Genomic DNA, 15,752 nt, shown 5'->3' with positions numbered 1-15,752 from the left:
ATTTTTACACATTCATTGTCAGTTTTGATGGGCATATTTCTTCCCAATTGGCCCTCAGCTGCTGCATGACATCGCCTGCAGTTCCATTTGGCTGCACTTATATCTGATTGAGTGGTATTGCTACACTAGGGATTCATACATGGAGGATGACACTCCTGCACTGTCCCTCAGCCTAACCCCGTGAGAATAAGTGGTCGTGGATATCTTCACTCCTTGACCATTACATCTGCATCATCTTCTTCACTCACTCAAATTCAACATTCAATCATTCATCAAATTCTACTACTCCTTGCTTTGCTTTTTTGCATTTTCGTTTGAGTTATTGTTTTTAAGTTGTGTTCATATAATCTGTGTCTTCCCTGTGCAAGCCCTAGCATATACAGCTTTCTACCCTCAGGAGAGGTTTATTCATGTGCCATTAGTGATTCCCATAATCTTGTATCCAAGTAGGAAGGATGATGATCTCATTACTTTAGCATGATTAAATTTGCTGCAGCTCTACAAAATTGCCAATCTCAGAGCCATTCATATGCCACATTTAAAAGTCCTCTTGTGTAGGCTCTTGGTGATAGCAGCCTTTGATAAGCTGTTCTGGCCAAAATGTGGTATTGTGCCGGCATTGATGATCCAAATCTTAGTAGACACATTATTCTGTGTCTTGTTCCCTGTTCACTTCCTACTTGTGAGCCTCCGTTCAAGTTAGATGAGGATGTTAGGAGCTCTGATATTGTTAGTATCTCTCTCTTTTTCTTCTACAAAAACTGCCTTCGTTACATGCACATCAGGTGGAGAATAGTGGCCTTGTCCATAGCTGTCCCTGGTAGTCCACGTTGCATAGCAATAGCTGTATCTTTACTCCTTTCTGCTGTTTGTAGCAACTTCGAGCCTGGGTGGCCACTTTTCAGCATGGGCGGACATTGTTGCTGCACAGGTGGACAATATGCACAGCAGGGTGGACAGTTTTAGACTTGGTTGTGGGCAGCAGGACACTTTTCCTGGCAGGCAGAGTAGTAGTCACTTGTTTGTGTGGCACTTTACACAAGTTGACAACATATTTTGCAGAATTTTGTGTAGTCGAAGTCTGGACAGTTTTCAGGTCATTTTGGATTAGGTTGGCCAGTTAATTCTTCTTTCCCTATTTACAGGGCACTTGTCTCCAGCCTTCATCATTGCATGCAGCTGATCTGTGTCTTTCTACTATTGTTGCAGTCACATCATCCAACCATCATCATCATCCTTCATCTTGTTCGGTCAGATTCTCATCATCTTCTGCCATCAATCTGGCCCATTCACTGATGTGGCATACACACGTAGAGGAGATGACTGTTTGCAGCTTGTATATTTGTTCAGATGAGAGTGTTCTCTCATTTTTCTCTTGCGTTTCATCTCCTCTCATACTCTCTCCCCTCTCGGTGCTCCTTTGTTTCCTTTGTTGACACTCGCACCAATTTGAGAGGATGAAACACTGGTATGTGCTGTAGTGGCTGTATCGATTCCGTTGCTGTCCTCCAAGTAGGCTTAATGTGCATCCCTAACCTATATTGCAGAAAATTGAGTAGATGTTTCATTGATGGATGAATGGATGGATGAGCAGCTGGCTGACTGGCAGGCAGACAGGAGAACATGTATATATAAACAAGAAAAGAGTCCAAACAGATGAATGAGTTTGTGTGCTCAACTTTTTATGCATTTCAAGATACATGCCCACCTCTATGTAGGTTCTTATCTAAATGCCTAGTCTATGTTCTCTGCATACACAGTAACATGGGATGGGGAATCCATGATAGTTTATCATCATGCCATTCAAGAAAGCAGCCATCAAGTCTCATCAATTAAACCCAACCCTACACACCCTTCAAGAAATGGTACCTTAATGATCTACATCACCCAACATCACAAACTCATGTGCATGTGACTATGTGTGATGCCAAATCTATAGCCCTCACTAGCCTTTGTACTTCAAGTCACGTGCAAGTGAGGTTGAAATCTTGATGTTATGATGTTGTATGGTGCCTCAAAAAGCAAAAGCAAAACAAAACAAAAAAAGAAAAGAAAAGAAAAAGTATACATGCCCACTACATCGCACATAGGAATTCTCAAGGTAGAGACACCTAGTGGCCTAGATCGTACAGCTCCATCTCTAGCACTAGCCCCCTTTCTCTAGCCCCACATATATTTGGGGCATGTCAAAGGTACGATATAACGGGGACGACGAAAAGCCAGGGACAAGGACGGGGTAGGAAATGACATATGTAAATAACATTTTAATTTCATAAATATCAAACGTATGCATGTGATGTGGTGGGGGGTGGTGTGGACAAATGTGTATTACCAAAGAACTTGCATGATGTGCATGTGCATGCATGCATACATGCATTTTCCATTGAAGAAAAATTGTGTGTAATATGGGCTGATTTGGTAGAAGATAAACACAAATGTACGACAAAGTATAGAGGGATAACAATAGAACTCAAAGGTGAAGAGTAGCTTAGAGACCATGAAGATGGAAGAAGAATGTAATGAATAATACAATGCCCAATTTAGTAAACACACAATGCAGAGTGAATATAAAACCTTGAACTCCCATGTCTCTAAAAAACCAGGTAGAGTGATGAGTTGGAGAGTGTGTAGTCCTCTGGATGGATCTTGAAACACAGCAAGCAGCTTCCAAAAAATGACTGGCTACAGAAAATGGTAGAATGCAGCATTGCAAGCTATATTATTGCAAAAACGTAGGGCTGAACATGTTGATGGTAGTGAAGACAACAAATAGTGTTTGGGGTGAGTGGAAGGGCAGTCTCTTATTTATAGATGTAGATCCTTCTAAGTTAGGCTTTGGCTTGTGGGACATACACACTCTCTAGGAAAGGTTGGTAAATTTAATGAAAGTTTGGTAATAGCATGTTTTGGGGCTGTTTCAAAGAGCTAATTGAACAATTTAAGTTTGTAATGCATTGCTTGGCTCAACACACCCTCTCAAGCCCAAAACTGGTACTCAGGAGGGCTGCAAAGCATAGCTCAACCCATAATATTGAAACTAGCCTTCCTTCCTTCATAGCTTGGCCCATTATATTGAAACCAATCTTTCTTCTTGACAAGGGTGGTGATAACTTGATTTGACTCAAATTATATAGTCACAAATTTGGAAATACACACTTTACCATTTAGTCCTGGACAACTGACATATGATTGGCTCCAACAAGTGGCACTTGTGGTGGTGTTTCTTTATCTTGTATTGCTATAAGTTTGAGGTACACTAAGGTATAGGCTTATCTCTTTCAATCTTCAATATAAATGGCTATCGTAAATGATGAGCACTGCTTGGGCGCCCTTTTCCCCTTGATTGTACAACAATCCGGGTTCAATTTGGGTATTCAATCTCTCGCATGTAGGCCACAATAATGTGGGAATGGGCTACTCCTTCGTTCAGCTACAAATTAATGCCTTTAGTAGCTACACCAAGTACATGGGGTCTTTAGTAACCAGGCATGGATCCAAAGGTAGTTGTGGAAAATCCAATAGCTGTTGCAAACGAGGGTTTCAACATCAAATTTTTTCAATTCTCAATGGTTGGAATATGCTGAAAATTGCCAAGGGAATGTTAGAGGATGAGAGAGAAAATTAGCTAAAAGGAGTATCTTCTCAATGGTAGCTTTGATGGCAATTTTTATGGGGCCAACATCTTTAAAAGAGGGGTAAAACCTTAGTGCGATTGGCGAGTCCCCCTATTCTATCATTGCCTCTCATTGAGGCGGAGAAGAAAACGTACTGCCCTTGTCCTATTGCTCTGTGCGATCAATTGTCACCTCTCTCAAAACTTATCCCATAGCGACTTTTTTCTCCCTCAGCCTTTAAATGTTGGGATGATCCTTCTCCAGCCCCTAGATAGTCTTCTTTTAGCTTGCATGGGTGATTTTGACAAGTGGCAACCTCTTTTGCCACTTGGCAGCCGTTTAATTCTAATTTCTAGCTTTAATTATTTATATAAGATTAAATTCTGAAAATTAATTAATAATTCATTTGATCTTGCCCAAGAATTGGCTAGTGCCCATTCACAATTAATGTGCTAACCCTTGTGGGACATTTAATGTTCCTAACATTTATTGGCCTTGGACTAGCATTAATTTATTAATGAATAGCTAGTCTGAGAATTCTACCATTGGATATTTAATGGCTCAATTGTGTGAGCTTTTGCTCGACCGCCAAGACCCACGGACCGTTTATTGCTTTAAGCGTTTCAAGCCTAGTGAAATGACTACCTCTCATATAGCCATACACTCTCACATACCTACGAGTGTAGTGAGCTTATCTCCATGCTCGATTGAGTTTATTCTACCTCAAGCACTCCGGTGGCTCCACCATCCAAGGTGCAAGCTCAAGTAAGCTCGATCCTCAAGCTCCAAGCTCCATGCTCCATTGCCGTGCGCGAGACAAGAGAAGAGAAGAGAATAAGAAGAAGAGAAGAGAGGAGAAGATGGAGAGCTTCTCCACCACAATCTCTCACTCTCACACACTCACTCTCTCACTCCCTCTCTCAAGCACAAGCTCAAGCAAATAAGAATAAGAAAAAGAAGAGAAGAGGAGAGCTAGTTTTGGCCACACACAAGAATGAGCTTCTCCATTCACTTTTTAGCTTTTATACATGCTCTCATCCCTTTTGGCACCCACCCCTTTTTAACATGACCGACCGTTTAGCTTAGGTCATCTTTTCCTACTCCCTTCTATTTACATTGTGCTTCACCCATGCCCGTTTACTTTTTACAAATTGCACAGGAGAGAGCTTGGCACTCTTTTACAAAGATTTAGGGGTGCCTTTGTATCTAAAAATGCGCCTCTTCCATTTTTGCACTCGCCTTAGGCTTTTAAGGTATATTTGCACTTTTGGCCCTTTTTCTTCTTATTTTTATTGTTGGGCTGTCTTTTTCCGCTTTGCCTTCTATTTTAAATTTTTCTTTTGCTTTATTCTTTTTTTATTTTTTGCATTTTTTGCACTGGGGGTTAACATTACCCCTCTTCTAATCGAGTGCCAACTCCATCGCACTTGTTGTACTTGTTGATGAGGGCTCGGGTGATCGAAGGGTTGCCATGTGGGTCGGTGATGGGGCTTTGTGGAGATTGGACGAGGAGAAGAAGCATCACAAATTTGGATGAGAGATTGTGGAGGCGGAGGGTAGATTGAGTGGGTAATGGGAGCCTTAGATGTCGATGGCTGATTGCAGTCGTTGAGTGTACTTGAAAAAGAAAAAGGAAGTGCATTACCTGGGGGTGTGTCTACTTGACTGTGCAGTGCATGGTCTCCGTGCCAGTGAAACTAGGAGTTGGGTCGAACCTCAGGGAAGCTTGCGGTGCTATCCCACACTTGAGGACCCAATTTGTGTACAAGGAAGATGCTGTGGGTGTGACTTAGGGAGACAGGTCTAACCATAGGCGGGTACAAACTCCCTAGGTGTGTCTTGCCCTTGATGTGCCCCAAGTGTGAAGTGGGGGGGGATAGGAAGGGCTAGGGGATTAGGCTTAGAGCCAATCGACTGAGGAAACTGGACGCACCTAACTTAAAGAACCCTAGGTGCGGTGATTGTGGCGGTCATCAAAAGCGAGATGTATTGCTTATTTCCTCTTTCGCTTCGAAGTTTTTGGAGATGGGCTAGGAGGTGGGGCTGAGAGGTGCGCATGCCACTCATGATCGTAGGCAACCAAATCCAGTTATTGCCTTCATAATAGCCTTGAGCACGCAACATGGTTTTAGGCACCCATCACAGCTTGGCCTTTCGTTTGGTTCTATACCACCGACTTTGTCGTCTAGGCTGAGGGCGTGGTGTTTGGGGATTATGGGTTTGTGAGGTTTTGCTGCTGGGTGCGACAAGGGATATCGTTTTGGCACCCATTTGAGTTGCTGCTCTGTGGGTTTGTGTGTGTTTTCTTTAGATTGCAGTTGGTTAGTCTTGGCAAGGCAAGACGAGTCACGACCTTCCTCCTTCAACTTTGCGCTAGGTACTTCAATTGGTGGCATTGCGGGCTTAAGCGGGGCCACAGTGCCCTTATTCAAAGCTGTCACTATTCGCACTTTGCCAATGACTAGGTGAATGTGCTGCAAGTCGTAGTCAACATTGCAATGGGCTTGCTTCTTGAATGTGCGGCCTAACAGCGATTCTCTACTAGCGGCCTTAGTGTTAGGTAACACATAGAAGATCATAGGGAGGCTTTCAGTCTCGATAGAGACCGCTACTTTGCACTTTCCTAGTAGTGGATAGGACTGTCTCTCGAACGGGTTGAGCTTAGCATTCGTGGGTTGCAATGGACTTAACCAAGGAGAGTCCAATGCTCATGAGTAAAGATGTTGAAGTCAGCTCCCTCATCGATAAGCGCATCAAGAGTGTGTGCTTTTTGAGCAATGGCTGTTATTCGCAAGTAAGTAGGTGTTATTGCTTCCTCATCCATGTCCTTGATCTCTGTGATGATGGCCACTCTTACATTTACAGGGGGTTGCAGTATTGGCGGCTCATGCAACGGATGGGTTGGAGGGTAGTACTTCTTGAGGCGACTACCATTGAAGAAGTCTATCTCCTCGCCCTCTTACGTCTCGAGCTTAACATTGCCGGTTCGACTAATGTTGTGGACATTAAATGGCCCTAATTCTTTGAATTTTACTTTTTGCTTGTGGCCCTTTACAGAGTATAGCAACACGAGGTCACCTTGCTCGAAGTCACGCCGTTTGTCATGTTTGTCAAACCAACTCTTGCGTCGTGCTTTTCCATAGATTAGCGCATGGGTAGCTAAGAGCCGGGTCTTAGAAAGACGTTCTAGCTCTATTAGGCGTTCTGTCCATGCCTCCTTTCTGTCCCATTGTTCTTGTACCGCTACTCTCAAGCTTGGAATGAAAAACTCTACTGGTAGGATCACTTAGGTCCCGTAGATCATCTTGAAGGGTGTTTGCTCCACTGCCGTTTTATAGGTTGTCCTATAGGCTCATAGCACTGCCATGAGCTTGTTATCCCAATTGTTGTGTGAGGCAGAGACCACTTCAGTCTGGATATTCACTAGGATTTTGTTTGTGGATTTTGCTTGACCGTTGGCTTGAGGGTAGTAAGGTGATGATTTTCTATGGATGATCATGAATGTGGATAGCAAATGAGCAATCACTTCATTAATGAAGTGCGTGCCTTGATCGCTAACTAGCTTGATGGGGCAGCTGAATCGTGAGATCACCTACTCCAAAAGGAACTTAGCCGTAGTCCTAGCATCGTTCTTCTTGGTGGCTCGAGCTTCGGCCCATTTTGTGAGATAGTCAGTGGCTACTATGATGTTCTTGGCTTGGGAGTAGTGTGCCGTGGGACGGATTGGCCCAATGAAGTCGATTTTCCATTTTTTAAAGGGTTGTCGTGCTATGATCGGGGTCAATTCCATCTTATCTTTACGAATATGGACTTTGGTCCTTTGGCACTCGTCACAATGCTTTATAAATTTGATAGCATCGCGAAATAGGGTGGGCCACCACAGTTGAAATTGTAGGACCTTGTGGGCCATGGTATCTCCACTGAAGTTCCCTCCAGTGATTCCATCATGTGGTTCAGTCAATACATCATGCATTTCAAGCTCACATACTCATCTTCACAATAAGCCATTATGTCCCAATCTATAGAGTTGGTCGGCAATTAATAGATAGGGTTGAATCTCGAGGATAAGGTGCTTTAGCTTGGCCTTTTTGATAGGTCTTGCAGGTAATCCGTGCTCTAAGATTTGGACTATGTCATTTGCCCAATACGGCGTTAAGTCTATCTTGAACAAGTCTTTTTCATTGGATATTCTAAATAGGAGGGCATTGGGTAGATTGTCTATAATCCCCTGTCCAGCAGCTTCTCCAGTGGGTATGCAAGATATGTGATCGGTTATGTAATGCTTCTTGCCCTTGCGTACTATTACAAAAAAGTCAAACTCTAGAAGTAGAAGCAACCATCTAGTTATGCGTTCTATAGTGCAGGGTTTATTTACAAGATAAAGCAAAGCTTGATGGTCCACAAAGAAGGTGAAAGACGTAGCCAAAAGATAACGCTGAAACTTCTTTACAATAAATACCATGGCTAGGCTTTCCCTCTCCGTCGTGGAGTAGTTCATCTTTGTATTTGTGAGTTGTCTGCTAGCAAAGCTCATTGGATCGTCAAGATTGTGTTCACCAGACTGACGCAAAATAGCTCCCACAACAAGCTGTGACGCATTGATGTGCACATGGAATGTTATGCTTCAATATGGGGCTCGTAGAATAGGTGTGGTAGTGAGAGCCTTTTTTAGTTCCTCATAAGTGCGTTGGCACTCCTCGGTCCACTCGATTACGATCAACAACTTGTAGAGTGGTTTAGCTATCAATGCGTAGTTCAGGACGAAGCGCCGTTAGTATCTCGTGTGTCCTAATAAGCATTGAACTCCCTTATAGTTTGTTGGTGGTGGCAGGTTGATAATAACCTTGATTTTGGAGAAGTTAGTGGCAATGCCGTTCTTGGACACCATGTGCCCTAGGATACATCCATGTTTTACCCAGAACTAGCACTTTAAGGGGTTTAAAGAGCGAGTATACAATCTATACTGCTCAAAGACTGTGCGAAGCTTTTCTAGGTGTTCCACCCAACTAGAGTGTAAGCATAGGTCGCCAATGAATGTCTCTAGTTCTCGCCTAAGCATGTCCTTGAAGATGGCACACATTAGACACTGGAAGGTGGCAGGTGTGCTAGTGTGCCCAAACGGCATGACTATGTAGGCAAATACTCCCCATTCTGTGGTGAATGTCATTTTGTGTCTATTGTCAGGGTGTACCTGAGCTTTTAGCTTGAGAAGCCATCTAGGAAACTGTAGGCTTATTTTCCCTCCACCCTCTCGAGCATCTGCTCTGTGTAGGGCAATGGATAATTGTCTCTCTTAGTTGCGGCATTGACTTTTTTGTAGTTCACGCACACTCGAATATTTTCATTTTTTTTCAGGACAATCACAATGTGTGATACCCAGTCTGTGTGCTCAATCTCATAGATGAATCCAGCCTTCAATAGTTTATCGATCTCTTCCTTGATGGCATGAGCATGCTGCGGACTCATTGGGTAAGGTCGCTGCTTTACTGGTGTTGCATCAGGAGTCATTGGAATGTTATGCGTTACGACTCTCGGATCGACTCCTTTGAGTTTATCTAAGGACCATGCAAACATTTCTCCCCTCTCTCGGCCAAGTTGACTTCCTTGACCTTGGTAAGCCCTTCTATCGGTTCGCTTGCCTGTCCCTATCTCTTCGTTTCCAACAACATCACTACCCTATCTCCCTTCTTGAATTTAGTGAAGTGCTTTGGTAGGTCCTGGGGCTTCCTTTGTTGTTCGGCCTTCAACCCCTTTGGTGTCCTCTCTTTTTCTCCTTTAACCATTTGTGCCTCAGATGGATCGGCAAGTCCCCCTTGGTGCATTTGGTTTTAGGTGGTCGGGGTATCTCTGGATCACTCTCAGAGCTTACTTCTGATTCCGAGTTAAACTCGCAACCCTTGCTAGAGGAGGGAGTCTCCCGTGGTGGTTGCAGTTGTGAGGCTGATTTTGCTATAAAGAGAGACGCGGAATTTGGTTGGACTAGCCGTACTTGCTCATAGTCTACCATGCCTAAGTGATCCAACCAAGTGCGATTACATTTAGTTTGGAAGATGTCTCTTTCAATTCTAAAAGCATTGGCTCTCTGTAGCTTGGAGTCTACTTTTATTTGTTCGATCAGTTGGCCGTCTATGTCCTACTCTATTGCCTCGATCTCTTCTTCACTTTTCTCATTCGCGGAGCAGTAGTCCTCGTACTTGTTGTTTGAATCACTGCATTCTAACTACTCATCATTGTTTGGGTCTCTATTCTCAATTTTTTTTTCATCCGTGATCAGTGTCCAATTGTACATGAAGTTTAGGCCGTGAACCTTGGTCCATTGCCATTTCGGCTCATTCATGAGGTCTTGGAGTAGCTTGAGATTGGCGGTTGGGTTATCTGCTAGCTTCCTCATCAAGTACTCAAGAATCCCTTAGAGCTCAAACTATTAGAAGAAATTGGAAAAGGGAAGGAGTTTGTTGTCTACTAGAGGTTCTAGCCATCATGTAAAGTGGTGGTGAAGGTGGGGTCTCATCCTTCGGTAGGTGGGATGTGGCTTTACGGGACTCATCTGTTGTCCTTGCAACTTGCTTATAATCCTTTTCTTCGTGTGAAAACGGCAAGTTGACGGTGGCTAGCACATGCATCCAATTCCACTCGTCTTTAGGATAGGGAATATACTTCGCTAATGGTCCATACGAATTCGTGACTTATGAGTCTCCCTTCATGATAGAGCATATGGCATCCAAGTCGATTGGCGTGATCGATTTTATCTTCCATGATCAGTTCCATGTCTTTTAGGTGTGCTTGGGCTTCTCTCACCCACTCCTTGACCTTATCAACCACTTTTAATTAGTGCCTCGGATCGGGATATTCTCCAACCTTGGCACTTCCCTTTTTTGCTGTCTAGGAGCAGATGTCTCTGCTTCTACGTTCGTAACTTGCTTTCCCTTTGGTAACGTAGTGGGACTATCAATTTTGAGTGTGATTTGTTTCTCATCTCTCTTTCTTCTCCTCCTACAACTTCTCTTTCCTATGGAGGCTGTGTCAAGGTTGCTAGGTCCAGGTAATGAGATGCTGGCTTGCCTTGTCTGCGCCCTAGTCATGACATTCAATGAGATGGGAGTGGCCTCGCCATCAAGTGTCTAGACTCGAAATAGCCCCAAAGGTATGGATGGCATGATAGCTGAACTGGTGGACGATTTCCGTCTAGGACACTCGGCATACAAATGTGATTCCACACTTAGGGCATCTTAAGTCGGCCTTTTCTTAGCTTGCTCTCGTTCCGGTCAATGAGATGAGATGTGTCCTGGGTGGTTGTAAGTCCAGCATGTGATAGGTTCTTGGTTTTAACCTCCTAGGTCTCTACCCCTTCCCTGACCTAATGCCATCACTAGTACTGGTCTAAAATCCATTAGAATGGGATCACCCTCTTCGTCGCAGAAGACGTGGTAAGGGTTTACGTACATCTCTTCCTCATTTGGCTCCTTAATATAATGCATCGGAGTGTCGCTCAGTGGATGGGTCAAGAAGGGTCCAGGTGGTCTAGGTATCCCTGTGGGATTGATATCCATCTTAGGGATAGTTGGCCTTGAATCATTGGGTGCTAGAAGAACTAATGGAGCTTCCCTTCCGTAAGGTGGCAGTCTATTTGCAAGGTAGTAAGGTTGATTGTATGGCTGTGGGTATGGCAACCGCCTCGGCAATCCGCAATGCATTGCATCATGACCAAACCTACTGTAATTGGCATAGGGTCTGGATCTAGAATCTATGCGCTCGATTGGAAGGTGGTTTTCTTCGCAATGCACGCATTGCACGTGAGGTTGTGCGGGCCTTTTCATCATCTCTTGAAGCTTAGCTAACTCTAGCTTCACGTCCGCTAACTCTTGGCTCTGATCGACATTCTTTCCCTTGTCTTGGGTGCTCCGGTTAGATCTTTCACCAATTGTCGTAGCCCTTTTTGAAGTTCTATAGACAGTGCTGTCTCGGGTTGTGGGTCTTAAGCTTCTCTCCTTTAGTAGGTCATCTACTCATATAGCTTCTTCAAATACCCTAGCTAGCACATCCCTTTGCAAGGTTGAGTTGCTTACCAAGGCCTTATAAAGCTCTTCGCTTCGGATTTCACTTATGAACATTGTGGAGACCGCTCGTTCGCTAGGTCGCTTTGCGGTTGGAATTCTCTTAAAGAGACTCTGCACGTGGGTGACATAGTCTCGGATATCCTCCTTGTCCTTTTGAGTGACATTCATCAACCTAACGATGAGGCTGTCGGAGTATCTTGCCTCAGAGAATCTTTTGATGAAGAGACTCTTGAGGTTATTAAAGTCATTGCGTTTGGCATTGTCTAGACTAGTGTATCGCGTCCGTTCTTTGTCTTCTAGGCAAAGTCTGAAAGTTTGTGTGCATTGAGTTAGGTCCTTAAGGCCGCTCGCCTCGCATACTTGCTTAAACTGCTCCACAAGGCTATACGGGTCATTGTTATGCTGATACTTGTCGAGTTGCTTAGCAACCATAGGTATCTTGGTCTGGCTCCTAGTGTTCGGGGTGATTCTTGGTCCTGCTAGCAATGTAGTCGCTAGAGCTACTCCGCTTTGCTCCGCAGTTGTGTTGTCTAAGAGTCGCTTTGTGAGAAGCTCGCTTAGTAAGATCAGTCTCTAAAGCTCTCTCCCTCTCAGTGTTTGGTCCTGTCTTGGCTCTATTGGTGAGAGCTAAGACATGTTGAACCTTGGGCATTTCTATGTCTTGCCTCAGCCTTTGAGCTCATTGTTCTTGATTGTAAGCGGCTATGCTTTGTAGCAATTTCCTTGTCAATTTCCGCTCTTCCTCAAGGTCAGCTATTGAATTAATAATCTCTCAAAATCATCATGGAATTTTATCATTGAAGTTTCATGGATATGAATACTTGCGGAGAGAGTATGATATTTATGACTAGTGGAAAAGTACAAGGAAAGATGAGAGGAAGTATTTGAGAAGAAGGGGTCTAATCTAAAGAATGTAAGCTAGTCAATTGTTTTCTCATCAACTTTTCTAATATTTGAGATAAAGAAGTTTAGTTGGTGAATCCATTAATTTTTTGGTATATAGAAAGAGTTGTTAGAATTTCTTGAAGTGAAAATTTTGGATAAGGTTGAAGCTACATCTGAACATGTGAATTCTAATACAATAATATCACAAGTAAGTTAATACGATTTATGTGTTTGGTTTTATAATTATCTTATTAGTTTCTTTTCCCTCTCCTGCTATGCTATTTTGACTACATGCATCATTGGAAGTTTTTAAGATCATAGTGATAAGGTGGAATAGCCTTTATCAAGCACTTCTTATTGCAAGTGTAGGGTTTCAAAATAGTTCTAAGATTTTCTTGGGTCCTAGTTCCTTATTACAAAAGAAATTGGGGATGTTGTTTACAGAGGGTATCCTTATTCATCTAAGTGGCATTCTCCTCAGGATAGTCTTTTCATTAGATGAGATATTCTCTAATGGTTTGGCTTCCGAGGATACATTCATTTACATCAAGTATGATGTCAAGTTAAAACAATAGGACTCCTTGGCTTGGCATTACAACTTGTTGATTATCAAGAATATGATCAAGATTGGGTACATAACCTTTTAGGAGATTAATGTAAAATACATCTTGAACTTTCAAGTGTTTGAGGAGTTGTAACTTGTAAGCATTGATTCCTAGACACTTGAGAATCTTGTATGGTCCACCATACCTTGGGCTTAGCTTCTTAAATTTCCCCAAGGATAAGGAACTCTTCTTAGGATGAACAAGAATAAGAACCATGTCTCCTTCCTTGAAGATCCGTTCTTGTCTTCCTAGATCAACATATGCTTTTTGTCAATCCTTGGCAGCTTGGATATCTTGTCTGATAGCCTCAACTTGTTTATCCATCACATCTTCTTGGAAGCTTCTACCCTTACAGTAGTCATACTGATTGATCATTTGCTGGATGTCGACTGGGAAATCTTCCACATCAAGCACATCAATTTCATGATTGGTGCTAGAGCCAGACATGTCGGCTATTTCTTGAGCCACTAAGGTGTCAATTAGGTTGATCAGGTGAGGCAACGTCGAGTCCCTAATGGTGCTGTTCCTCTTTTTCTCCAAGCGGTTTGGCTCCTTGATTCTTCTACCTGGATGCCTAAAGTCTTTACCTAATGGTGGGTTTGTTTAGTTTATGTTATCTTGTATGAGTTTCTTGTTATTTGAAATAGTCCTCTAATTTAAGCAACTGCCTTGTGAGTAGTGCTCTTGACTATGCACTGTGTGAAACCAGGCTTTCAACTTTTCATGTGCATTTCAAGTGATTAAGTAATATGATGTGTGAATACAACTAGTTCAATGAAAGTCTTGCTCCCCTCTCTTCGTTCGGTTTTGGCCCAATGTGGCTCTGAGGCACAAATTACGACCTACCCTCTTGGTGTGCTCAAGGTCTCTATTGGGCGTGGTTAGTGGTTGTAGTCACTTCTGGACTGTCGGGTGCCAAGTCCTCGGGAGAATTTGCTCTTTGTGGGTTTGGTCAGGTTAGAGTAGGTCAAAAATTGAGTTCGGTTCATCAGTCCAATTTTGCCAGTTTCTGTCTGATTCTCAGACTCAGTCGTTCGATTCTGGCACTCGAACTATTTTTGCTGTTTGATTATGGCGTCCGATTCGATCCGAGTCTATGTCCGATTCCGATTGTCCGATTTTTGGGTGGCCATTTGATCGGACAGAGAGAGCTAGTCCGATTCCGATTCTGCTGTTGGTGTCCGATTCCGATTTTGAGAATCGGACATTTCTGGTCGGATCGGACCATCTAATTTTGGGAATCGGATCGTGCGATCCCATCTCATAGTGCGGCTCAAATTTGATTCATTTGGGATCGATTCCCAACCCCAGGGTTCCACATACTCCAGATACGATCTATGGGACGTAAACAATTGAGGCAGCTGATCTGTAGCGTCATCTGCACTCAAATCGCACAAATCAATGCGATCTTCACTCCCTTGGTCTCCTGCAGCAACCTGTCAGCTCTCTCTCTCTCTCTCTCAAACCTGCAAGTAAAAATGAGCTCTTTCTCCCTTCCTCAGGGTCTTAAATCCCCTTTCCAACACCCCTTCGATGCTCTTTTCTCTTTCTTTTTTGATTCCAACCCCGTTTTCCTCTTTGCACCTTGATTTAGGCCTGTTGTGTTTTTCCTTCTTTTTCCCTTATTTTTTCCTACCTAAATGTCTAAAAATGCCTATAGATCACAAGCAAATTCCGATGCTAATCAAACCGACCTATCTATGCTTAAAAAATCCAAAACACTAACTTGCAATGAAGATCAAACGTCCCTTCTCCTACCTATCTACCTCAAGCATTGGTTTGGGGAAAACGCTTTTTTATTTCTCGATTTAGAGCGCACAAGATATCAAGGCTTGAATCCGTTGGTCCTGGCAACGGAACCAAAATGTGTGAGCTTTCACTCGACCGCCAAGACCCACGGACCACTTGATTGCTTCAAGCGTTTCAAGCCAAGTGTAATGGCTATCTCTCACATAGTCGTATGCGCTCTCACACCTACGAGTGTAGTGAGCTTACCTACATGCTCGATCAAGTTCCTTCTACCTCAAGCACTCCGGTAGCTCCATGATCCAAGGTGCAAGCTTGATCCTAAAGCTCCAAGCTCCATGCTCCATTGCTACGCGTGAGACAAGAGAAGAGAAGTGAAGAAGAAGAAGAGAAGAGAGGAGAAGATGGAGAGCTTCTCCACCACGGTCCCTCACCCTCACACACTTACTCCCTCACTTCCTCATACTCCCTCATACTCCCTCTCTTAAGCATAAGCTCAAGCAAACAAGAACAAGAAAAGGAAGAGAAGAGGAGAGCTAGTTTTGGCCGCACACAAGAATGAGCTTCTTCATTCACTTTTTAGCTTTTATACATGTACTCATCCCTTTTGGGCACCTACTTCTTTTTTACATGACCGGCCGTTTAGCCTAGGTCCTCTTTTCCTACCCCCTTCTATTTACATTGTGGCTTTACCCTTGCCCGTCTACTTTTTACAAATTGCACAAGAGGGAGCTTGACGCTCTTTTACAAAGATTTATGGTTGCCTTTGCATTTTAAAATGCGCCTCTTCCATTTTTGGACTCGCCTTGGGATTTTAAGGCGTCTTTATGCTTTTGGCCCTTTTT

General features: G+C 43.4%; 1 protein-coding gene across 2 annotated transcripts in view; it reads left to right on the top strand.

The window, feature by feature from the left end:
* The window catches only part of EMB2773 (PHD finger family protein), a 115,555-nt gene that overhangs the window by 69,816 nt on the left and 29,987 nt on the right, over window positions 1-15,752 (top strand). The gene's annotated exons all lie outside the window — the stretch shown is intronic.

Source organism: Lygodium microphyllum, chromosome 1, assembly GCF_053477565.2.
Source record: "Lygodium microphyllum isolate KBCC chromosome 1, Lygodium_microphyllum_v1.1.10, whole genome shotgun sequence".
NCBI lineage: Eukaryota > Viridiplantae > Streptophyta > Polypodiopsida > Schizaeales > Lygodiaceae > Lygodium > Lygodium microphyllum.
The sequence above is the reverse complement of the archived record's forward strand: the minus strand, read 5'-3'. Positions and strand labels throughout refer to the sequence as shown.